Source organism: Phoca vitulina, unplaced genomic scaffold (assembly GCF_004348235.1).
Source record: "Phoca vitulina isolate PV1807 unplaced genomic scaffold, GSC_HSeal_1.0 scaffold11, whole genome shotgun sequence".
Lineage (NCBI taxonomy): Eukaryota > Metazoa > Chordata > Mammalia > Carnivora > Phocidae > Phoca > Phoca vitulina.
The window spans coordinates 26,937,602-26,963,290 of record NW_022589714.1 but is presented as its reverse complement, the minus strand read 5'-3'; the positions used below and the strand labels follow the sequence as shown (position 1 = coordinate 26,963,290).

General features: G+C 38.6%; 1 protein-coding gene and 1 pseudogene across 2 annotated transcripts in view; both read left to right on the top strand.

Annotated features, from left to right (window-relative positions):
• PRIM2 (DNA primase subunit 2) overlaps positions 1-25,689 on the top strand; it is a 365,514-nt gene that overhangs the window by 53,581 nt on the left and 286,244 nt on the right. The window lies entirely within an intron of this gene.
• Positions 1-25,689, top strand: part of LOC116635732 — a 34,625-nt pseudogene that overhangs the window by 6,859 nt on the left and 2,077 nt on the right.

Here is a 25,689-nt window from a genome sequence, read left to right as displayed (position 1 = left end):
CAGAGGGAGAGGGAGAAGCAGACTCCCCACTGAGCAGGGAGCCTAATGTGGGGCTTGATCCCAGGACTCTGAGACCATGACCTGAGCTGAAGTCAGATGTTTAACTGACTGAGCCACCAGGCGCCCTCACCTTATATGTGTTTCTGAATTTTCCAAACTTGTTGCTGTTACTGATTTTTAATTTAATTCCATTTTAGTCTGAGAACATATTTTGTATGACTGCAGTCCTTTTAAAATTATTGAGTCTTATTTTATGAGCTAGTGTATGGTTTGTCCTGAAGAATGTTCCATGTGAGCTTATTAAGAATGCATGTCTATTGGGCGCTTGAGTGGCTCAGTCATTAAATGTCTGCCTTCGGCTCAGGTCATGATCCCAGGGTCCTGGGATTGAGCCCCACATCGGGCTCCCTGCTCAGCAGGAAGCCTGCTTCTCCTTCTCCCACTCCCCGGCTTGTGTTCCCTCTCTTGCTGTATCTCTCTCCTTCAAATAAATAAATACAATCTTTTAAAAAAAATGTGTGTCTGTTGCTTTTGGTTAGAGTGTTTTGTAGATATAGTTTGTTAGATCTTATTGGTCAATAGTGTTTTCAAGTCTTCTGTTTGCTAGTTGATCTTTTTATTTGTTCTATTCATTATTAAAAGAGGGATATTGAAGTCTTCAGATACTATTGTTGAATTGTCTATTTCTGTCTTCACTTCTGCCATTTTTTGTTTTATGTATTTTGGGGCTCTGGTTTTAGGTGCATAAATATGTAAAATTGTTACATCTTTTTGATGGATTGACCATTTTATCATGAAATGTTCCTCTTTATCTCTAGTAACATTTTTTTGTTTTAAAGTCTGTTTTGTCTGATATTATGATAGGCATTTCAGATCTTTTTTGTTTGAAAAAAGATATATCATGCAAAAAACAATCTTTTTACTTTCAACTGTATTTGTGTCTTTGAATCTAAGGTGTCTCTAATAGCATATAGTTGGATCATTTTTTTAAAAGATTTTATTTAGGGGCGCCTGGGTGGCTCAGTCGTTAAGCGTCTGCCTTTGGCTCAGGTCATGATCCCGGGGTCCTGGAATCGAGCCCCGCATCGGGCTCCCTGTTCGGCGGGAAGCCAGCTTCTCCCTCTCCCACTTCCCCTGCTTGTGTTCCCTCTCTCGCTGTGTCTTTCTCTGTCAAATAAATAAATAAAATCTTTAAAAAAAAAAAAGATTTTATTTATTTGAGAGAGCAAGTGTGCACAGGCAGGGGGAGGGGCAGAGGGAGAGGGACAAGCTGACTCCCTGCTGAGTGGGGAGCCTGACGTGGGGCTTGATCCTGGGACCCTGAGATCATGACCTGAGCTGAAGTGGGATGCTTAACCGACTGAGCCACCCAGGGCCCCTTGAATGTTTTTCTTAAGTGTCTAATGATCCTTGGCCCTTTGTTTTGTTTAAGAATGAGATACTAAAAAGTGGACTGGAAGATTGGGGTTTATATTGTGTACGTGGAAGTGTATGAGATACTTATTTACTATTGGGCATTATTCAATTACTTTTTAAAAAATAATTGGTTGATGACCCTTGCCAAAGTTAGTATTTCAGAGGAAGCCTCCAATCTCTTTCCACAGTGATTTATGTCTTAATGCTGACATTCTTGTATCAGAGAGCCAGGAGCCCACTCTTCACTATGGTGACTTCTTTCTTTCTTTCTCTTTTTTCATTCTTCATTTTTTGTATATGGTTCATCTAATTCACGATTGTTTTCTGTGAGATAATATTAGCTCTCTCTTCAGTATCTCTTTCTCTAGGGATTTAAGTTGTGGCTTTCTCTTCTCTTTTCAATCAATTAGCACACTTTGATCCACTTTCCAAAACCATGTTGAACTCCCTCTTCCACCATTTTGTTTGTCCTTGGTGGTTTATATTCTTTTTATATCATTATTGTCACTTTTCATTTTGTTGTGGAGGTAATGGAAATAAATACTTACGTTCAGTTTGCCATGTTTAGTGACAGGCCTCAATGGCCTCAGTAATTATAGTTTTAAATTAGGGGAACAATGATAAAGTTTTTGAATGTGGTTTATTAATAGTGGTTAACAGTCCAGACTCTGGTGTTGTATTTGTGGAGTTTGAGTTACCCATCTGATGCATATCAGTGTTGGAACCCCCCCCTTCTGATCCTACATGTTTTGCTTGGTATATGGAGAAAATATGGTCCTGACCACTCTTTACCCAGGCCGTTCTCACAGCTGTGTTTTTAACAAGCAACCTTGAGGGATGAAGTAATATTTTCCTGATATATAGAGGAGGCTTGCTTACTGCTTGCTGTAAAAGTGATTGTTTCTCAGTGTTCCTTGCTGTAGTGCAAACCCATTCTACTTGACCATTCATCTGGACTATGTCATGTTTCCCCCAAGGAACTTGATGGTAAGCAGAATGACACAATGTCTCGGCTCTCTTGCTGCTTCTTATAAGTAATACATTTCTTTTTCTCTAATGCAGGAGTCTTTGTCTTCTGTCAGCATCCATTAAACAGTAATAGGCTAACTTTTGACTTATAGGTAGCATAAAATTCAATCCCAGACTTGGCAATCAGGTATGTGATTTTGAGTAAATTTTCTGATCTGTACTTGTTTCCTCATTTTTAAGATGAGGATAATCCCGGAGTGCCTGAGTGGCTCAGTCAGTTGAGTGTCCAACCCTTGGTTTTGGCTTAGGTCGTGATATCAGGGTTATGAGATCGAGCCCTGCATCTGGCTCTGTGCTCAGCATGGAGTCTGCTTGAGATTTTTCCCCCCTCCCTCTCCATTCCCCTCTGTTGCTCCTCCTGCTTGTGTTCTCTCTCTCTCTTTAAAATAAATAAATAAATAAAATGAAGATAATCCTAATCCTCACCACAGATTCCTGAGTTTTAAATTAGTTAGAGTAAGGGCACCTGGGTGGCTCAGTCGGTTAAGTGGCTGCCTTTGGGTTATGATCTAAGGGTCCTGGAATCGAGCCCTGTGTCAGGCTCCCTGCTCAGCGGGGAGTCTGCTTCTCCTTCTGCTCCTGCTCCCACCGCTTGTGCTCTCTTTCTCTCCAATAAATAAATAAAATCTTTAAAAAAATTTAGAGCATATAGAGTTGTTAGTATTGTGCCTTGCATATATATTAGTAATATGGCAGATATAGAGGCCGCAAATGTCTGTATTTGGAGAAGCTTGGGGTTAATTAGATTTGATATGTTTTTGCTGCAATTAAAAAAAATCTATTTTGGATACCTGAAACCATAAAAATCCTAGAAGAGAACACAGGCAGTGGGTTTTTTGACATTGGCCCTAGCAGCTTTTTTCTAGATATGCCTCCTGAGGCAAGGCAAACAAAAACAAAAATAAACTCCTGGGAACACATCAAAATAAAAAGCTCTGAACAGTGAAGGAAACAATCAACAAAACTAAAAGGCAACCTGTGGAATGGGAGAAGATATTTGCAAATGACATATTTGATAAAGGGCTAGTATCCAAAGTATATAAAGAACTTATAAAACTGAACAGCCCCCCCAAATAATCTAATTAAAAATGGGCAGAAGATATGAACAGACATTTCTCCAAAGAAAACCTACAGATGGCCAACAGACACTTGAAAAGATGTTCATCATCACTTACCATCAGGGAAATGCAAATCAAAACTACAATGAGATATCACCTCACACCTATCAGAATGGCTAAAATCAACAACATGAGAAACAGCAAGTGTTGGTGAGGATGTGGACAAAGGGAAACCCTCTTGCACTGTTGGTGGGAATGCAAACTTGTTCAGCTACTCTGGAAAACAGTATGCAGTTTCCTCAAAAAGTTAAAAATAGAACAAGCCTATGATCCAGCAATCATACTATGGGGTATTAACCCAAAGAATAAAAAAACACTAATTCAAAGGGATATATGCACTCCTATGTTTGTTGCAGCATTATTTACAATAGCCAAATTATGGAAGCAACCCAAGGGTCTGTCCATTGATAGATGAATGGGTAAAGAAGATGTGGTATATATATGCAATGGAATATTATTCAGCCATCAAAGAGAATGAAATCTTGCCATTTGTAATGGCATGGATGGAACTAGAGAGTACTATGCTAAGTGAAATAAGTCAGAGAAAGACGAATACCATATGATTTCACTCGTGGAATTTAAGAAACAAAACATTTGAGCAAAGGGAAAGAAAAAAGAGAGGCAAACCAAGAAATAGACTCTTAACCATAGGGAACTGACTGATGGTTACCAGAAGGGAGGGGGGTTGCGGGGGTAGGTTGAGTAGGTGATGGGGATTAGGAGTGCATTTGTGGTTATGAGCACCAGGTGATGTATGGAAGTGTTGAATCACTCTATTGTATCCCTGAAATTAATATAACACTATATGTTAACTAACTGGGATTAAAAAAGAACTTAAAATCTATTTTGGGTCTTGTTATTATAGGAGAGTGGAATTTATGGCACATATAGGCATACTTTTAACAAGTGTCTTGGCAGTCATGATTGGCTTTTAATATTATTCTGGTTGCTTCCAGTCTGTTTGCTATAATTACTGTATTTATATTCTGTTTCATTCTGCAGGTCATTTGAGGTGCATTATAATAAACATGCATTAAAGTAAGATGTAGAAATATGGATAAGATTGGAAAATTGAATGTAGGGAAAATTAATGTCTACATTTGTATGTCACTGGGGATCCTATGCAGTTTCTAAAAGGAAGAGTAACTTTTGGCTTTTTGTTTGACTTTTCGTTTTTTTAGTTCAGTGATTATTAGTTGTTGGGGGATAGGATGTAGGTAGTCCTCCTGGGTGGTTTATCAGAACCTTGGTTGGAGGTGTATAGTGTAAAAACATGTTTTTGTTTTTGAAATAAACAGTGTGGAATATAAAACTTGATCAAGTGTTTGTAGCTGGTGCTGATTCACGGAGGAAAGAAAAGGGTGAGAAAGCATTGCAGGGGCTTGGCAGAAAAACCGTTCCTGTGATAGATTGTATCACTTTACTAGCAGAGACCTTTTTCCTTCTTTTTCTGGTATACTCTCATGGCAGCTGATACTAGTAATCAAGGCACTTGAATTTAGGTGCTTTTGATTAGCTTGCCAGTAGCTCCCTCTGGCTCTTCCCATTTCCCAACTTTTACCATTTCGTTAATGGGAACATGCACATTTTTCTTCACTTTGATTGGAATATTTGGTTTGTGTTTGAAACTGTTGTGCTAAAACAGGTGTCAGTGATGCTTTTAGACTCAAGGCAAAGCAGGAATTAGGGTAAAGTTATTAGCATTTATTGTATAAGCTCGTCTCTGATGTGTAATAGACCCTGCTGCCCAAGTTGAGGCAGAGGGAAATAGTGGGGAGTAGAGAGCCACAGGGCCATCTTGGCTTCCATGTTACAGAAGCTGGGTTGCTGGCACACACATCTTAGAGTCTACCTGGACTCTACGTTTGTATGCATTTGTTTATCTTTTCAGATTAATTAAAGCTGCAATGACTTTTTTAAAAAAATATTTTTAAGTAATCTCCACACCCAATGTGGGGCTTGAACTTACAACCCTGAAATCAAGAGTCACATGCTCTACCAACTGAGCCAGCAGGTGCCCCTAAAGCTGCATTGACTTTTATATGGATCTCTTTCTGTAAAATAAGTATATTTTTATATTAGAAGGAGATGCAGCGTTACAATTAAATTGCATTGTGTTTGCTTTGATGGAGAAATACGTACAGAAAAGGGAATAATTAATTTCTTTGTGAGGTTTTTTTTTCTTAAATTTTTTGTTTGCCATAGTTGATGTAAATTTATTGGATAAAAGTTTGAAGGAGGTGAATGAGGCCAGTTATCAGACTGGGACTCTTGTGTTGTATTTCTTGTTCAGACTGTGTTTTGATAATTTAGCTTTTGTAGTCTGTATTTGGATTTTTAGTGGAGATTTTAGATTCTGAATTTTTAAGATACATAACATAAAACCTTAATGTGAAGTATTCAGAAAGGAAAAACTGATATTTTTCATTCTTGGATTTATGTGTAAATAATTTGTATTTTAAATCTGAAATTTCTAGGAAGGATTAGAAATGATTAATTATTGCTGTCTTGGGGGGGACATTTTGGATCTAATTGCTGAGTTGATTGACTTAACCTTGTGTCATATTAAAGGTGAATGAGTAAGATCAAACATACTATTAACGATTTTTCAGTTGACCAGTTAGGGAAAGGTCAGGTTTTGACACCTGTCAGCCTCGCAGACAAAGGTTCTCTGTGTTCTTGCTGTTCAGAGTCTGATAGCTGTTTGTAATTTACCTTGATGTTTTAAAAAATCTTCTTAGGACAGTCAAAAATATTTTTTACCTGATTTGAAATACCAGTGGATTTAATGGCAGTACAGTGAAGGTGAGCATCTTAAAAGATGAATGTATTCCATGTGTTACAAATGAGAAGTCCACTGCATGTTAAGTAGAACAACTGTTGTTCCATTGTCAAATATGTTCAGGAAGGGAGGTTTTTTTTTTTTTTTTTTAAGATTTTATTTATTTGACAGAGACACAGCGAGAGAGGGAACACAAGCAGGGGGAGTGGGAGAGGGAGAAGCAGGCTTCCCGCCGAGCAGAGAGCCTGATGCGGAGCTCAATTCCAGGACCCCGGGATCATGACCTGAACCGAAGGCAGACGCTTAATGACTGAGCCACCCAGGCGCCCCTGGAAGGGAGGGTTTTTGAGTGAAGGCATTGTGGTTGGTAACCTTATTACCTGGCTCACTGAAAACAAGTACTTGTAAAACTTTGGATTGCTTATTTTTACCTATTTTAAAATAATTTTCCTTATCCTGAATCTGATATTTAAAATCTGTTTCTTATCCCTTGAAGTTTGGAATCTTAATTTCTTCTATATTAGAAATTATTTCATGTCATTTTTGGCTCAGTCCTTCTTTTCAGTGATCATGAATTAATGTTTAATTTGTCATTTGTTATTGGAAATGTCAGTTATGTGAATTTATTAGGAACTTCTGGATACTTTTCCCTAGTTAACATTGGAACATTGATTTTACATTGATTTAATAGTTTTACATGTTGAAGTTTAAAGTAGTTTTTGGTGTTCACTTGTGCATTATTATTTCTTAGATATTTGCAAGTTGGCCTTGAGGTAGTCATGGTTTTCTGATCATTTTGGCCTTTATTATATTGTTTTTGTAGCTAGTTGATCTAGTTAGGTTTGTTGTAGCTCTTTTGGACTGTGCATTCATCATTGTGGTCAACTCTTTCTATTACATAAAATAGGAAAATGCCATTCATTTGATATATATGACTGTCTTTGTAGCTACCCTCTGGGATATGTTTACAAATTATTATAAGCCTAGTAATAAGTTGCAAAGCAATTTTAATGTGCTTGCAAAATCGAGAAATGTGTACTGTAATTTTCCCTCTGACGTGGAATAAATTTCAGCCAATGGGGAGTCTGATGTTACAGCTGAGACAAAACACGCACATGTCAAAACGGACATCTAGTGGAACACACTAGAGAACAAATGTATTTGATGAGCATGGAAGCTTTTCATAGGACGTCTGACAAGCCATTGACCATGACAGGAGTGAAAAGGGGGCCTGGAGAAGAGTGAAGTGGGATGGTAAGCACATATGATTAACTCTTGGCAACCCTGAGCTGAGAGCGCACTCCTCGGCTCCGTCTTTGCACCCGGCTTCCCTGCTCCAATACCTGGGAACTCTGCCGCAGTCAGGCACCCCTGGTCTTTCTGTGACCCTGAGGGTCCTTAGACCACCCTGTCCCAGCGAGGGTTCCACCCCCCACTTAGCCACTAGAGCGACGTCCTTCAGCGGAGCAGACTTCTAAAAGTTCCGATTTTGTGCTCTGCTGCTCTATCATTTGCCGGTAGCGGCTGATGGAGGCCCCCTCCCCCGCCATCTATCTTCCCGTATATCGCCTCAGATTCACTTCTCCGCACGTCCTACCTTCCAGAAAGTGGTCGCTTTTCTGTTCAGAGAGTTGCTGCTATTCTTTTCTTTGATCTCCTGTTGAGTTCATAGGTGTTCAGAATGGTTTGATCCCTATCTAGCTGCATTCCTGGGACCAGACGAAATTTAGGTCTCCTACTCCTCCGCCGTCTTGCTCCTCCTCCCACACATACTATTAACTCTTGTTGGAAATTCCAGACTTAAAAGGAACTGAGGGAGAAAGGATTAATAATCAGATGAAGGTTCAAGTTTATTTTCAGAGTGGGGAAGTAAACCGTTTTATTTATTTGTTTATTTATTTTTTATGATTTATTTATTTGAGAGAGAGAGCACAGGGGGAGGGGGCAGAGGGAGAGAATCTCCAAGCAGACTCCCCACTGAGCATGAAGCCTGATGTGGGGATCGATCCTACGACCCATGAGATCATGACCTAAGCTGAAACCAAGAGTCAAGTGCTCAACTGACTGAGCCACCCAGGTACCCCGTGGATCATTTTATATTCCAAGAATTTGAAGTGGGCAATTTTGAGTTGAATTGTCTAATGGATTCCAGCATGGTGCTGAGTGTTGAGTAAAGGAGTTAATTTCCAGAGAAAATACTACTCAGTTCAAAAGATTTACCTCTATTTCTGTTTCATAAACATGAGGTAATCTTTAAGATGAGTACAGTAACATGGAATACTTATCTTTTTCAGGGTTAAATATTAGGTAATAGGTATATATATGTCCTATATGAAATGAGCTTTTTCTGTTGAACTGAATTTGAGGGATTATGCTGGTTAGCAGATTTCCATTTGTTCTGTATTCTTTATAGGAAAATTTATGATTTGCCCAGAGCTCTTTATGTGTTTCTGTTGCAATTGCATACCTTTAACTTATTTTCTTTCTTTTTTTTTTTAAGATTTATTTATTTATTTATTTGACAGAGTGAGAGAGCACAAGCAGGGGGAACAGTAGAGGGAGAGGGAGAAGTAGGCTCCCCGCCAAGCAGGGAGCCCGATGTGGGGCTCGATCCCAGGACCCTGAGATCATGACCTGAGCCGAAGGCAGACAGATGCTTAACCATCTGAGCCACCCAGGCGCCCCACCTTTAACTTATTTTCAAATGATGTAAGGGAAGGCATTAATAGGGCTTCCTTTCTATAAGCACACTCTACAAATATAATCCTCTTAACCTCATGTTGTTTTTTGACATCAGATAATTATGGAAGCTAACTTTGTATTGTTTCATATATATTTTTAGGTAGCTATAGTATTTGGAGAGTGAGGAAAAGGTTTATTGAATTCTTTTACTTAATTGAGGACTCACTGTTTATGCATATAATTGTAAAAATACACCATAGCAGATGGTCTTTAGTGGCAATATTTTAGAAGTTCACAAAATTTGGATTTTCCTTATCAAGCTACAAAATTAGATTTTGCTCATTATAAGATAGTTTAAACCTAGAGATGCTATGACTAAATGTGAAACTTCAAGCTGAGTTACCCTTGAAGGCTAAAATTAACATACGCAAAAATTTTCAAATAACTTACGAAAGTCATTTTTCTTTTTTAAAGTTTTTGTATAGCTTTTGAATACAGAATTCCTTGTATTCTTATTGGTGATGACTTCATGCCTCTGACTTTGCCCTTGAAAAAGTATGCTGTAGCTGAGCTGAAGTTTCTCACCTAATAATGTTATATATATGTTGCTATTTAGATCCTAAAAGAATGAAATTAATTTACTAAATATCATTTTTAGTGTTCTGATATTCTCTCTTTTACATTGTATAGTGTTACTTATGTTTACATTGTATAGTGTTACTTATGTTTTCTGAAGGTCTTCAAAAAAAGACTGAATTTTTTTTTTTAAGATTTTTTTTTTTTTTTTTTTTTTATTTGAGAGAGAGAATGAGATAGAGAGAGATAGCATGAGAGGGGGGAGGGTCAGAGGGAGAAGCAGACTCCCCGCCGAGCAGGGAGCCCGATGCGGGACTCGATCCCGGGACTCCAGGATCATGACCTGAGCCGAAGGCAGTCGCTTAACCAACTGAGCCACCCAGGCGTCCCAAAAAGACTGAATTTTTAAATGTATATTTTTTCAATCTATAATCTTCCTTTTTCTTGTCTCCTGCTGCCCTCTCCTCCCTGAAAGTTTAATCCTTTTTAGTTGAAGTCCTGTCATGGACTAGTTCAGAGCCTAGATCAGAGTGCCGTATCCTAGGTCTTTGGGATACGATTAAGAACCAGGGTTGGGGAAGGCTGATGGAGTTGCAGGAAAAAATCATTTTGTGTTGTTCTAGTCATTGAGTGGCTAAGTCTGAGTTACAAAGGCAGGAGGAAGTAGTTGCCAGTTAGCCCAGGCCCTATCAGTATATCCATCCTTCTACTCCCCACCCTTCTGAAGACGGAGATAAAGCAGTTGAAATTCTTACTCTGTACTCCTTTCTCTCTCTTTACTCCCTCGTTGCTGCTGATTGCTAATCTCCTTGGCTTTCAGATTCCTGGTGCCTCCTCCAGCTATTGATACCTGCCAGCTCTCTGGCTTTTTCCCTGTTCATCTCTGCTCAGAGTGTGCTCCCCCAATTCCAGTGTTGCATGAAGCTTTTGGGCAAGAGAATACTTCTGTTGTCTATATTGGAGTCGAGTAGCCAAATATATTCCGGCTTCTTTTAGTTGATCCAGAGAGTGTCACCTCTGTATGAATGTTAGAAAATCTGGAGGACTGTTTCGGAGCTTGCATGGGGTCCTTGTTCCCCAAGGAAGGAATACTTGTTGGTAACCTGAATGAGCAGTGGACTTATTAAGGTTTGGGTCTCCACGGTGATCTAAGGAGACAGAGGAGAGAAGTTAGTCACTAAATAGCTGACATTTGTTATGTGTTCACTGAATGCCAGGCACTAAGCTAAATGCTTTAAATGGATTATATAAGTTAATCCGGACAGCAGTTCCATGAGGAAAGGTTAGAGAGGTGAGGTAACTTACCCAGAGTTAAATGCTAGAACTGGAACTCAAAAATCTGACCTGGAGGTTTTTGAAATGTGTATAGCACAAAACATGTTACTAAATATATGAGCACATTTCCTCCCGGCTAGTCCTTAACTAGCAGTGAAATGAAGTGGAATAGCTGCTGACATTTAAGGTGACAGCGCTCATCAAAAGGGATACACAAACACAGGTGTGAGATTAGAGATTTACATTAATGTAGGAAATTAAAGCATTAACTGTAATTTTACTAAGATGTTTTATTTTAGCTGACAGTTCTTAGCAGAAATGGAAACACAATATATTAAATATGCCATAAGTAGTTTTCCCAATATAATATGTGTGCTACCTCTAGGGAAAACATTGTATTTACACAGCTCAGTTGTTGAAGGGCTCATTATCTTGACCATGGCTATTCTATACCCTATGTTGCTTTTCTTCTCTGGTACTTTTTTTTTTTTTCCCGAACATTTCTTTGGTCACATTGTATGTTTTAGTTCATGTTCAACAATAGACTCCTGTAATATTCAAAGGTCAGTGGAAGCCAAAATTCAGGAGTAGATTTTATGCTTGAGATAGGAATAATTTAACAGGGTGGTAAAAAGAAAGTTACAGGCTTGATTTGGTTTTGTTCTTGGCTTAGAAGAAAGGAGGAGGACCTTCTTTAGAGAGAGGTCCACTGGTTGTTTTAGACTGGGCCTTTTAGGAAGATAGCTCCTTGGTTCATTCTAGGGGTTCTGGACTCCAGGGGCTACTCTGCTAATAGATACTTTGGACATCTTTGTGGTATATTTCTGATGGTTGTAACAATGATTGGTGGGTGCTACAAGCGTTTAATAGGAGATGGGGATGCTGGAGTGTCTGCAATGCATTGGATAGTTCTGTACAACAATGTGTTTTTCCATGTCTTTATTGATTTTTTTGTTGTTCCTTTAAAAAATTTATGTGGGGTAAAAAAAACAAAAAACCTGTTTCTCATGATCTGTATCTAGACCCAAACACTGTTTTATAAATATACATAAAGTGTTTTTTTTCCCCCATGGCTTTTGTGTACCCTGATAATTTCTGGAACGAAACTACTGCGTGAATTGATGGATAATTATGCTTTGTTTTGTTCCATATGTTTCTGTAAGTTCACCTTTTTGGAAAAGCACTTCACTGATGTGGCATTTGAGGCACCAACACACACACTATATCAGTCTGCATTGGTGGAGGTTGCATTCATAGTGTTGCTAGGAATGGGTACAGTATTTACTTGATTATGACTTTTTTTTTTTTTAAAGATTTTATTTATTTGACAGAGGGAGATAGTGAGAGCAGGAACACAAGCAGGGGGAGTGGGAGAGGGAGAAGCAGGCTTCCTGCCAAGCAGGGAACCCGATGTGGGACTCGATCCCAGGACCCTGGGACCATGACCTGAGCTGAAGGCAGTCGCTTAATGACTGAGCCACCCAGGCGCCCCATGACATTTTTTTTTTTAAGATTTATTTATTTGAGAGAGTGTGTGCATGTGAGTGGCGGAGAGGGGCGGTGGGAGAGGGAGAGAGAATCTCAAGCAGACTGCACACTAAGCGCAGAGCTGGATGTGGGGCTCACTTTCACGACCCTGAGACCATGACCTGAGCCGAAACAAAAGTTGGACGCTTAACCGACTGAGTCACCCAGGTGCCTCTTGATTATGACATTTAATGCACTATGTGTGATTGTTTATGTATGTTAGTATTATTTTGTTTTAGATTGCTTTTCTGTTTCTTTTATATTTTAGTTATGGAGTTACCCCTTTTTAAAAAACAGACTTTTTACTTCACTAACACTAAAGTAGCTGTCATCCCAGACATATTGTTTCCATAACTAAGGTTATATCTGGATGTCTTACTATTATTTGTAAAAAATAATCTTCTTAAACCCTCTGTATTGTGTAGTTCCAGTATGCACAACAACTGTGAGCATAGCACATGGAGACGGTCAAAAGTGGCATCAAAATAATACTTCTTTATAGTCCCTTTCATAAACAGAGTTCAAAACTCTTCATGTATTGTGGATGTAGAGCTTCCTAGTGTCCTAGTGGAACAGGGCAAGCAGACTTCTCAGATGAGGGGAATTAAGACTGGCTCTCTGCTCACAGATCATTTGGTGGGCCTGGGGTGGGACATTCAGTTCTTTCTGTTCCCTTTGGAGATATCTTCATAGAACATAGCGAAGGTGCTTTTTTCCTGAGATTGTGCTGTTCGTATAGTGAGGTTTCTGGTCTTTGGATCACTTATGTATAGAAATAATTCCTAGAAATTGTATTATTTATGGCGACTTAAAATAGACTTGAGAAATGTTAATCATAAGAATTCTAATTTTTAAATTTATTTATATTTTAATGCATGGTGATGATGATGTGTATAAACAATAGAGGAATTCCAAGCACCAAACCATTGAGAGAACTTTGCCTTTGGACCTAGGGACCTATAAAATTTATATATTAACTTGTCAGTTTACAGGTTCTGAAGATAAACCTGAGGGATGGAATGGGTGGGTTAGGATGATCTCTTTCTTTTGCTTTGTGGGGGCTCACCAGCTGCTGGAGCTCTGTTCTGAGGACTGGTTGGTGATAGAGGGTCTTGGAACCTGCCTTTCTTTTTTTCTAGGAACAGCAGCCTGCTCTTCCTTAATGTAGTGTAGTACTCTTTCTTCTTTCCAGCTTGAACACACATAGTTCTGTCATCCTATTTTTCCTAACCGCAGCATAACTCCAGCATAACTCCTACTCCTCTGAGATCTTCTTTTTTTTTGAAGATTTTATTTTATTTAATTGACAGAATGTGAGAGAGGGAACACAAGCAGGGGGAGTGGGAGAGGGAGAAGCAGGCTTCCCGCGGAGCAGGGAACCTGATGTGGAGCTTGATCCCAGGACCCTGGGATCATGACCCGAGCCGAACACAGACGCTTAGTGACTGACCCACCCAGGTGCCCTTGGTTGTACATTTTTATGACAAGGAAGTTTGTAGTTAAATTGTGGGGAAGGGGCGTCTGGATGGCTCAGTCAGTTAAGCGTCTGCCTTTGGCTCAGGTCATGATCCCAGGGTCCTGGGATCGAGCCCCACATCAGGCTCCCTGCTCTGCGGGAAGCTGCTTCTCCCTCTCCCTCCGCCTGCTGCTCTCCCTGCTTGTGCTCTCTCACTCTCTCTCTGTCAAATAACTGAGTAAAATCTTAAAAAAGAAAAAAAAAATTATGGGGAAGAGAGGGAGGGGAGGCTAGTGAGATAGGATAAGGGCAGGAAGGAATTGCTGAAACTTTTTGAGGAGTGGACTGACATGTTTTAATTTAGTATGATAAAAGAGAACCACAGTAGCTGAGTGAATAAGGAAGTCCAGAGTTGAGACCCAAGTTGAGATTTTTTTTTTTTTTAAGATTTTATTTATTTATTTGACAGAGAGAGAGACATCGACAGAGGGAACACAAGCAGGGGGAGTGGGAGAGGGAGAAGCAGGCTTCCCGCGGAGCAGGGAGCCCGATGTCGGGCTCGATCCCAGGACCCTGGGATCATGACCTGAGCCGAAGGCAGACGCTTAACTGACTGAGCCACCCAGGCGCCCCCGAAGTTGAGATTTAAGATTATCAGGTAATATTGGACACCACTTCATGTATCTTTAAGTGGGCCTGCCTACTAGCTGACCATGAGAATGAGTCTATTAAAGCCTTAATGAGATTAATTAACACTAAGATCCTCAGAGTAAAAATAATTCCTCTTAATTGTGGTTGTTTCACATATCTACAGATGTGGTGAAATGGCACGGAACTGTACACATGCATTGTACCAACGTCATTTGTCCTGGTTTAGGTTTTGTACTCTAGTTATGTAAGATATAACCATTGAGGGACCCTGGGTGAAGGGTACAAGGGAACTCTATGTCCTGTTTTTGCAACTTGTGGGTCTATAATTATTTTAAAATGAAAAGTTAAAAAAAATTAAAAGTTAAAAAAAGATTACCAAGTAGTAGAATGTTGAGACTTACAGCAGAGTTCTGTTGAGATGTTGCCAGTTTCTCTGTTAACAACAAGGAAAATTTGTTGAGTGAATGACCAAATGAAGGACTGAATGAGGGTCTGAATTATAGAAGTGACTGTGGCGATGGAAAGAGGTGGGCCAACACGGTAGACGTGGAAGGAGCCTGAAGATTTGATGACTTAGTGGAATGTGAAATGAAGATGACTCCAAGCTATTTGGTAGATAAAGAATAGTGTATTAGTAATGGTAGGGAATATAGAAATAGGAATATGTTTTTGGGATAGGATGGTATATTTGGTTGTGAATATACTGCTTATGAGTGCTGGTAGGCCAGTGGAGATAGGCGGTGGACAATTCAGCATATAAGGCTGTGTTCAAGAGGTCATGGTTGAAAGTATATAATCAAAATACATATGTAACAGTAGTATTTGAATCTGTGGAAAAGAAGATTGCTAAGGGAGAGTGTATGAGTGAGAAAATGTGGGAAAATTAATCTCATAATGGATTTTTTATGACCCTGGGTAAGTTACCTAACCTTTCAATGCCTCATTTTCTTCTACAATAAGATAGAGAACATCTTAGTATATTCCTCATAGAATTGTTGTGAAACTGAAAGAAATTATCTATGTAAATTGCATAGTGCTTGGCACATTGTGAACACTAAAGGTTAGCCATTTTATTATTTAGTAAGCATTTTGCTTATGCATATGAAAACAGCAGACTCTAACTCTAGGAGTTATATTGAATGTTTAAAATTAAACAAGTGATTTTTATTAGTGATATTTTTTATTTCTCAGATTAGAACTTTTTGGTGTTTGAAGTTCTGGTTAGTTATAATCTTGGAACTAATCTTTGTGGTTAATTACTTTAAGGCATTTTTATAGAAACGTGTTATTTTTTTTGGACTGTTAATACCTCTGTGATGCAAACTTTTTGGTACAATACTTTTACCTTCACTTTACTCCTGTTTCTTAATTATGTAATTCCTTCACCTTTTGGGACTTGGAGATAAACTCTTGGTTGAATATATAATATTTTTGTTTAATTAGGTTGAGAGTAGGGTAGATGAGGGATGATGATATTAAAACTGAATCTAGTACTGGACAAGTTTCTTCCAATGAGGATGGGATACAAGGAACCCCGTTGTATTTGGCTTTTGTTTCTTTTCTCTGTGACAGGATTATTATGCTCTAGAAGTGTCATTTGGGGGAGCCAAAGCACTGTACTTTAACTTCCAATGGTCCGATCAGTGCAGAAGGGAAAAAAGTAGTGAAATGAATTGAAGTTCATGCTTTGCAGGTGTTTATATGTCTCTTCCTTCTGCTTTAATAGTAAAAGGCTACGGGGGTTTGTTAAATAGCAAATGAATTAAGACTAAAGGTTGGGCTTTTATATTCCTAGAGTTTTAACTTTTTACATTTGCCTTTTAGTTGCCCTATTGATAATTCAAGGGTTAAGAGAAATAAGTTTTTTTCGGCTGGGTATATATCATATCACTTCAGAGCTGTAGTTGCTCCAAATTAGGCTGTTGATGCTGTGTCTGAGACCCACTATGAACTACTAAAAGAACAGTCTTTGGAATGTAGGCTTGATTTTTCCAGTCAATGAACCGACTAATATTTTCGGAGTGCCTGTAGATGCGAAACACTAAATTATATTAAAAATATTGCCACTTCAGTAAGTCCTTAAAGAAACAATTTTGGTACTGTTTGGTTGATTAGTGTACATCAGAGCTATTGTTTGGGCTCTCCAAATACAGGTTGTTCAGGAATGCAGTCGGATCTGCATACAAATGGATTGGAATTTGGATTCGGAAAGGATAGCTTCTTGTTTATTCTGTGTCAGTTTTCGTTTGGTATGTTGTATATTCTTTAAAATGAATTAGAATTTATTTGAGTGTTCCTTTTTAATATAAGCTTGACATGATTATTTTTCTTTCTATTTATCACTCCCTTTGACACACAAGCACACATGCACGTGCACACACACAAAAGAAGAGCTATGGTTTGGGTAGTATTCATAGCAGGATAAAGATAATTTATTTGAAGTTTGTAGTAGGTTGCTATCTTTAGTCATGAGAAAAGTCTACTTTCAAATTTCACTGCTGCTTTTTGGTAAGAGGATTAGTTCTAGAACAGAGGGGCTATTTCCAAGACCATGTCTTCATCAGAAGCTGGAGTTTAATATATGTTAGAAAAGATACACGCTTCCTCCACCATCTCTTAAGCTCTTGCTATTTATTATCTGACTTGTTTATCAAATCCTGGAAATTGGTACCTTTGGTAGCTAATGGGGTGTTTTGGTCAGTTAAGAGTGGAGATACTTTAAAAAAAAAAAAGTCAGCATCACTGTGTGTGAGAGAATGTATTGCCTGTAGATAAAAGTAATGGCTTATCTTGTTTTTTTGTGATGGCCCCTTTGCTACTTTATTGTCCTGTGGTCTCTTTCTAACAAAGAAAATTGACAAGTTACTTACCTTTTTATGAGTGCTTTTCTTGAAAACTGTATGATTGAATGTTTAGTGAAATTAACCTTCTGCAGTACTTAATGGCAGCAGAGAGATGCTTGCTTCTTCCTTCCTTTCTTCTTAAAAATGCTGTTTGAATATAGTTTGGGTGAGTTGACCTCTGAGGTAGTTGATGGAGAAAATTGAAATGAAAAATTTTTTTCTCTTCTGAGTATTGTGTTAATTTGCCCCAAATGACATAATTAGCTTAAATGTTGTGAAGTGTTAGGTTTTAGCCAACTAAGCTGAATTTAATTTGTATGTCTTTATTTTTACTGTAGATGGGGTAAACTTTGATAATTAATAAAGATTTAAAGGAATATCTAACTGATAAATTCACCCTGTTTCACCTTCTTAAACCTAAGAAGCATAATTTGGCTAAATTATGCAAAATGCTAATTAAAGGGTTTAATTTGCTAATCATCTCAGTTTGATTAGAGGCAGATGCTGATTATCTGCACAAGTCTAAATGGACCTTTCAGAGATGGCTTTCATTATTTAAAATCAACTTGTCAAACTAATTAAGACATAAATTTAAGGAATAACAAATACCAGTAGTTATCTGTAGACTTTCAGTATAATGCAAGGCTGCATAATTCATAAATGCTGTGCATCAGAGACTTGGTATATACAGTGTCATTTGGCATTTCATATTTTCAAAGTTTAAGAGTTGAACTTTGGCTTTTTTACTGAGCTCATTAGATTGTCTGGTCATACCTTTGTTGGTCCTTTGGGTCTCTGATATTTTTCCTGGCTCTTTTTTCCTTCTAGGAAGGAAAAGGACACTGCAAGGGAGCCAAGACAATCCTGTGCATGTACATTTAAACCATACATGGAAATAGGCAGGTATATCATAGATAGGTATACCAGGTTCCTCAGAGGTGACCAAAACTTCCTCTTACAAATCTGAGAGATGTGGTAGGAAACTCTTAACAGGCATGGGTCAGTGTTAATGCCAGGATGCGGGGCGGCGGGGGACACGACATCTTAGTTCAGTAACTGAGGAAGAATTTGGATCCATGCTCCTAGCCTTTTATTCTTCCTGGCTTGTCTTTTTCTCAGGGTGTGCAAAGATGTAAAACTATTTACAGTTCAGTCAAGTGTCTGTGGCTGATTTAGGGTTAAGAGTGGAGAAACCAAGGAAGACACTATTCCTAATTTGACTCAGATACGAAAGGCCCAGTAACAGAAAATGTTTGGGGTTTTTCATTGCAGACTTAGGGTGTTAGGATAGAGGATCTGAGGTATATACATACAATCCTGCTTTGACCTGTACCAAGGTCAAAGGTAGTAGGGCGAGGTAGCATGATGTCTAAGTGGGGATAATCTATATGTCATATGGCCTAGGGGTAGAATGCACACGTTCTGGTGCCATACTACCTGGGGTTGAATACTGGTGCTGCCACTTAGTAGTTTTTTTTTTACCCCTCCAATCTGGTTTTCTCATCTGAAAAATAAAAAATATAATAATACTATCTCATAAGGTTAGGCGGCTTCAATTAAATTAATACATGTTAAGGTATTTAGAACACTGCCTGGCAGATAGTAAGCACATACTAAATTTTAACTATTATTTTTATTTGTTACTTTCTAGCTTCTTTGTGAGATTTGCAAAAGATGGTGTACATAGAGAACATTGGGTTCTTTCCCCTAATACCCTTTGAGTCATTTAAAAATGATTGCTACCTGCACCAAAACCCATAAAATACCTAGGAATAAACCTAACCAAAGAGGTGAAAGATTGGTACTCTGAAAACTATAGAACGCTTATGAAAGAAATTGAGGAAGACACAAAGAAATGGAAAAACATTCCGTGCTCATGGATTGGAAGAACAAATTTTATTAAAATGTGTGTACTACCCAAAGCAATCTACATATTCAATGCAATCCTTATCAAAATACCACCAGCATTTTTCACAGAGCTGGAACAAACAGTCCTAAAATTTGTATGGAACCAGAAAAGATCCTGAATAGCCAAAGGAAGGTTGAAAAAGAAAACCAAAGCTGGAGGCATTGCAATTCCGAACTTCAATCTGTATTCCAGTGCGTAATTATCAAGATAGTATGGTACTAGCACGAAAACAGACACGGAGATCAATGGAACAGAACACAGAACCCAGAATGGACCCTTAACTGTATGGTCAACAATCTTCAACAAAGCAGGAACGAATATCCAATGGAAAAAAGACAGTCTCTTCAACAAATGGTGCTGGGAAAATTGGACAGCCACATGCAGGAGAATAAAACTGGACCACTTCCTTACACCGTACAGAAAATAAATTTAAAATGGATGAAAGACCTAAATGTGAGACAGGAATCCATCAAAATCCTAGAGGAGAACCACAGGCAGCAACCTCTTTGACCTTGTCCATAGCAGCTTCTTCCTCGACACGTCTCTGAAGGCAAGGGAAACAAGGGCAAAAACTGAACTATTGGGACCTCATCAAAATAAAAAGCTTCTGTACAGCGAAGGAAACAATCAATAAAACCAAAAGGCCACCGATGGAATGGGAGAAGATACTTACAAATGACATATTGGAGAAAGGGCTAGTTTCCAAAATGTATAAAGAACTTATTAAACTCAACACCAAAAAATAAATAATCCAGTTAAGAAATGGGCAGAAGACATGAACAGACTTTTTTCCACAGAAGATCTACCAATGGCTAACAGACACATGAAAAGATGCTCAATATCACTTATCATCAGGGAAATACAAATCAAAACCACATCGAGATACCACCTCACACCTGTCAGAATGGCTAAAATTAACAAGTTAGGAAACAACAGTTGTTGGTGAAGATGTGCAGAAAGGGGAACCCTCTTACACTGTTGATGGGAATGCAAGCTGGTGCAGCCACTCTGGAAAACAGTATGGAGGTTCCTCAAAAAGTTAAAAATAGAGCTACCCTATGACCCAGCAATTGCACTACTAGGTATTTATCCAGAGGATACAAACATAGTGATTTGAAGGGGCACATGTACCACAGTGTTGATAACAGCAACAATATATCAACAATAGCCAAACTGGAAAGAGCCCAAATGACCATCGACTGATGAATGGCTAAAGAAGATGTGGTGTATATATACACAATGGAGTATTACTAAGCCATCAAAAAGAATGAAATCTTGCCGTCTGCCAACAACGTGGATGGAACTAGAGTGTATTATGCTAAGCAAAAATAAGTCAGTCAGAGAAAGACAAATACCATATGATTTCACTCATGATGTGGGATTTAAGAAACAAAACAGATGAACATAGGGGAAGGGAAGGAAAAATAAGATAAGAACAGAGAGGGAGGCAAACCATAAGAGACTCTTGACTATAGAGAACAAACAGAGTTGCTGGAGGGGAGGGGGATGGGGGGATGGGCATTAAGAAGGGCACTTGTGATGAGCAGTGGATGTTGTATGTCAGTGATGAATCACTAAATTCTACTCCTGAAACTAATATTACGCTGCGTGTTAACTAATGTGAATTTAAATAAAATCTTGGAAGAAAAAAAATAATTGCTATACATACATATATAATAACAAAAAATTATAAGAACCTCAGTTGTGTAAGATAAGCTAATAAAATTTGGAATACTGGAGTTTTATTAAAATGAGTAAGTGCAGATTTTGGTCTGATTCTTTATATGTAGTGCGAGTGGTTTAGGGGTGTGTAGAGATAGTTCCTAGACTGACAACTGGACAGTCCCTGATCATGCGTTATTTTCTATCTCCCAGAAGATTAAAACAATTTATTGTGTAATAGTTTTAAAGGGTAATAGAATGCTGTGGGTTTTGTAACTACTTAGACCAATAGAATTTGGTGGAAGTGACACTGTTATCAGTTTCTGGGTGCAGACCTTAAGAAACTGGCTGCTTGTACTTCCTTTGTCGGACATACTTTCTTTGGGAATCCTGAGATGTCACGTAAGAAGTCTGACTAGATGTGCTGAGATCTGCTTGCTGGAGACGTCTGTTGTGAAGCCTGGCGTACACTGGCAGCTGCCATACTGGAGAGGCCACGTCTCAGCACTCCTCGACATTCCCGGTGGAGCCCAGCTGGTTAGCCATCTCTACCGCGGTGCCAGACATATGAGTGAAGCCATCTTGGACTCTTCAGTCTTTTCATCAGCTCAGGACCCCAAGTGACGTCATTTGATGCCACATGGAACAGAGGAATTGTATCCTTTCTGAATTTCTGACCAACAAAATTGGGAGAAAATAAAATGGTTGTTGCTTTAGGCCACTAAGTTTTAGGGGTAATTTATTATGCAGTGATATGTAACTGGAAATGGTAGCTAAGCTAGAGCTTCTGACTTCTTAAATTTGAACAGAAGCCGAAACAGTGTACCCTAAATACTCTAAAACAACTCTACCATGATTTGGAAAGACTATGAAACGTAATGAAAATTATGTAACTCAGAACTATGGTTAATAGTATGGAAAATGAAATTCTGATCATTAGGTAAGTAGAGAAGGTAACTCTGAGGGAGTTCACATTACTCAGAAGGGAGAGAAATGGGAACATTCTTGATTAAATGCTTTCCACTTTTCAGAAGTTTGGTGAAGCTGCTTCAACAGAGTTAGCTGAGAAGTTTATGGCTTTTTAATTTTGAAGAGATGCTTGGTGCATTTCTGAATCTTGATGGGAGTCTGAGAATCCTTTGAGGTCTTCTTGATTTTCAGAGAGACCTTTTTTATGTTTCAGGACCCGGGAAAGAGCGGTAATAAGGTATAAGGTAGTTGATGTTTTTAAACAGTGTTCTTACCCTCTCATGAGTTTGCCAAAATTTAGAGTGGTCCAAATTAATGACTTCATTTCAGAGTATAGATTGTGGAGAGTCCTTTTTGCTTGCTACACTCAATTCAGCCAAGAGATGGTGAACTAAGAGATATGGTTAGGGCTCTGTGTAGGTGCTATGGGGGATTTAAAGCACTTTCTTAAAAAGAAAGGGTTATAAATAAGTGAGTAAAAGCAATCATAAGTTATACAGCCTCCTTGATTTTTGTGTGCTGTTTTGAAACGGTTGCAGATTTCTATTTTCTTTTTAATTTTCAGCATTTAATGGTTTGTATTGGTTCTCAGTATGTGGAGTTTGGATTATGGTAGTTAAGGGAGAAATTTTAATTCATATGGAAAATCTTGGAAATGATCTCTTATTGAAAAACTGAAAATGGATTAAAAAACCTTTAAGTCCAGGGAAGCAGGAGAGTAGAGGCCTAATAAGGCCTAATAAAACCTTTTTGTGTTGGCAGACACATTACTGCTATTAAAACACTTTGCTTACGGAACAGGAGAATCAGGGATAAATGTAGTACATACACAACTGTTTGAATTTGCTGCTTAGCTTTCTGGATTCCTTAAGCTGTATCACTTTTGGGTTGTAATGATCTTACTGGAGGCAAGAAACAAAGTGAACAAGATGATTCTCATATATGTGTCCCGAGGCTGCTGTTATTTATTTCTACAAAATAGAAATAATAATTTTGTCTTTTTTCTTTTTTGGTAACTCAAAGTTAACATTAGCAAGGAAGATATAGATAAGGAACCAAGTGATTGGTATTTTAAGAGATCAATGTCAGGATCATTACAGAGAACAACATAATGGCTCTAGAATGTATGAATTCAGTGTTTTCTCTTTTTGCAATTTTGAGCACATAGAATGAAAATGGCCACACTTAGGTGGGGTAGGAGTTTAGCTTTGGAAGGAGAAGCTCTTATACTACAATATGGATAAAATACATAATTACAGTATTACAAGAATGAGGGCTGTTATGGGGAGGGTGACATGATTATCTGTTCTTCAAGGCAGAAATGGGCTCTTTTTTCCCTATTTCTGATGTAGAGGAGTAGAAGGAGAGCTGTGACTTGATGGCGTACAGTGGAGTGGCCTCTGTGTAGTGCAGCTAGTGCTGCTTCCCTTCATGTCTGGTGTTGGCAGCGCTTGATAACCGGGTGTCCCTGAATAACACCAGCCTTTCTCGGTGGTATCATGGCTGCTTCCTGTATTTGAATCCATATTTTCAGTGCAGATGAAACACATGAATGTTTTAGGAATGGAATTAGAGATAGCACTGTAAGTTGAGGTAGGAGTGTAAGCAAGGGAAGGAAGCTCTTGATGGACTTTGAAGTATGACAAATGGATGAGTAGCCTCTTTCTTCCTTGATGGAGGGTAAATGTATAAGATGATGGGGAACGCTTGTCTAAATCCCTGTCAACGTCAGGAAGTGGCTTGGAGGGACTTGAATCTACCCGCCTCTTTCCTACTAAGGTACCCAAATTAACACAGTTTATAGAAAGTGTGCTTGCTATGCAGATGTATCTATAAGCTAAGTCCCTAGCTACCAGAATTCTACTCCCAGGTATATATGACATAGAAAATCTGGAGCTACTGATGTCCTTCATAGTACTTTATACTTAATATTTGATAATGCTTTATGTATACCCAGCATTATGTTCTGCATTATGGAGGATTTATAACATTTGTAGTTTGAGAGAATAGAAAGAGACTGTTTTCATGAAACAGAGAACAAGGCAAAATAATCACATGCCAGAATGTTTTTTTTTTTTTTTTAAAGATTTTATTTATTTATTTGAGAGAGAGAGAATGAGAGAGAGCACACGAGAGGGGGGAGGGTCAGAGGGAGAAGCAGACTCCCTGCCGAGCAGGGAGCCCGATGTGGGACTCAATCCAGGGACTCCAGGATCATGACCTGAGCCGAAGGCAGTCGCTTAACCAACTGAGCCACCCAGGCGCCCACATGCCAGAATGTTTGATACAGTCTCTAAGAGTTATGAAAAAGTAAAGAGGATATTGCTACAGACTGGATTAATCTAGGAAGGCGTCATTGAGCTGACAGTATTTGAACTGAATCTTAAAAGATAAGGCAGAAAGGGGGTAGCAGAGCTATTTGGGTGGGTGGGATATTGTGCCAACTACACCATCAAATGTTTGAATAATTTTCTGAGGAACTGAAAATGTTGAACTGGGTCAACAGATAGGAAGCCTTTGTCAAAGCCATAAAACTGCTTTCTAATATTTTCAGTTGCAAACCTATGTATTTAAACATTTCTTGGAATAAATACCTCCTTTCTCTTTACCCCAGGCACAAACAATAGCTAGTATTCTCACTGTTTGAATTTCAAATAATATAATGGAAATGTAAATTTAGTAGTAAGACTTGATTTCCCATGGCCTGTAAGAGAAAATGATAACAAATCAATTTGACTTTATTTTTCTGTGCTCTTGTTTCATTCTCCATTTGCTTGGATAAACATAGATGCATCACTGGTCCATATTGACTTTTTTTTTTTTAAGTTTTTTAATTTATTTAAGTAATCTCTACACCCAACATGGAGCTCGAACTCACAACCCCAAGATCAAGAGTCGAATGCTCTTCTGGCTGAGCCAGCCAGGCACCCTGAGTCCATACTGACTCTTAAGCAAGTTTCAGCCTTTCCTCCCCAGGCAAGTAAAGCCATATTTTTGTAATCTGCTGTTAGCTGCTTAACTTGGAAAGCTTCAGTTTTCACCATATCTTTCATGAATTAGAGTTTGGCTGCCTCTCTTCCATTCATCTTGAAAAAACGTCCAAAGTGCTATGTAGTTTAAAAACTTAGAACCAAGTAAAGTTGAACAATTTTCTACTGGGCTACATTGTAAAAATGGAAAAGGAAAATTACTTTCTTTTGTTTTTGTTTTGAAGACATTTGCCAGTTGGAACCTCAACAGAGATTGAGTTTGGGAGGCCTTTAATTGTGCACCGAAAGGTTATTGCAGAAGATAACATAAGGGAGATGTCATAAAGAAGAAAATTTGAAGCTCAGTAATAGAAAGCTGTGTGAAGAAATAGGCATTCTGCCAATTAACTGGGTGCTTGAAATAAATAGTTTGGAATTAAAGAAACAGTTGCAAATTTCAAAGACTTGATTAACTTAGTTCATAGGGAAACTGGGGAGTGGGGAACAAACTTCTGGCTACAGTAGTTTTATTTTATTTTTTTATTTTTTAAAAATTTTTTTTAAAGATTTTATTTATTTATTTGACAGAGAGATAGAGAGAGAGAACAAGTACGCAGAGAGGCAGGCAGAGGGAGAGGGAGAAGCAGGCTCCCCGCTGAGCAGGGAGCCCGATGCGGGGCTCGATCCCAGGACCCTGCGATCATGACCCGAGCCGAAGGCAGCTGCTTAACCGACTGAGCCACCCAGGCGCCCCCTGGCTACAGTAGTTTTAAAGCAGACTTACTATTCATTGCAGTTTTGCTCCAAAATGTTTAGTTTTTATAA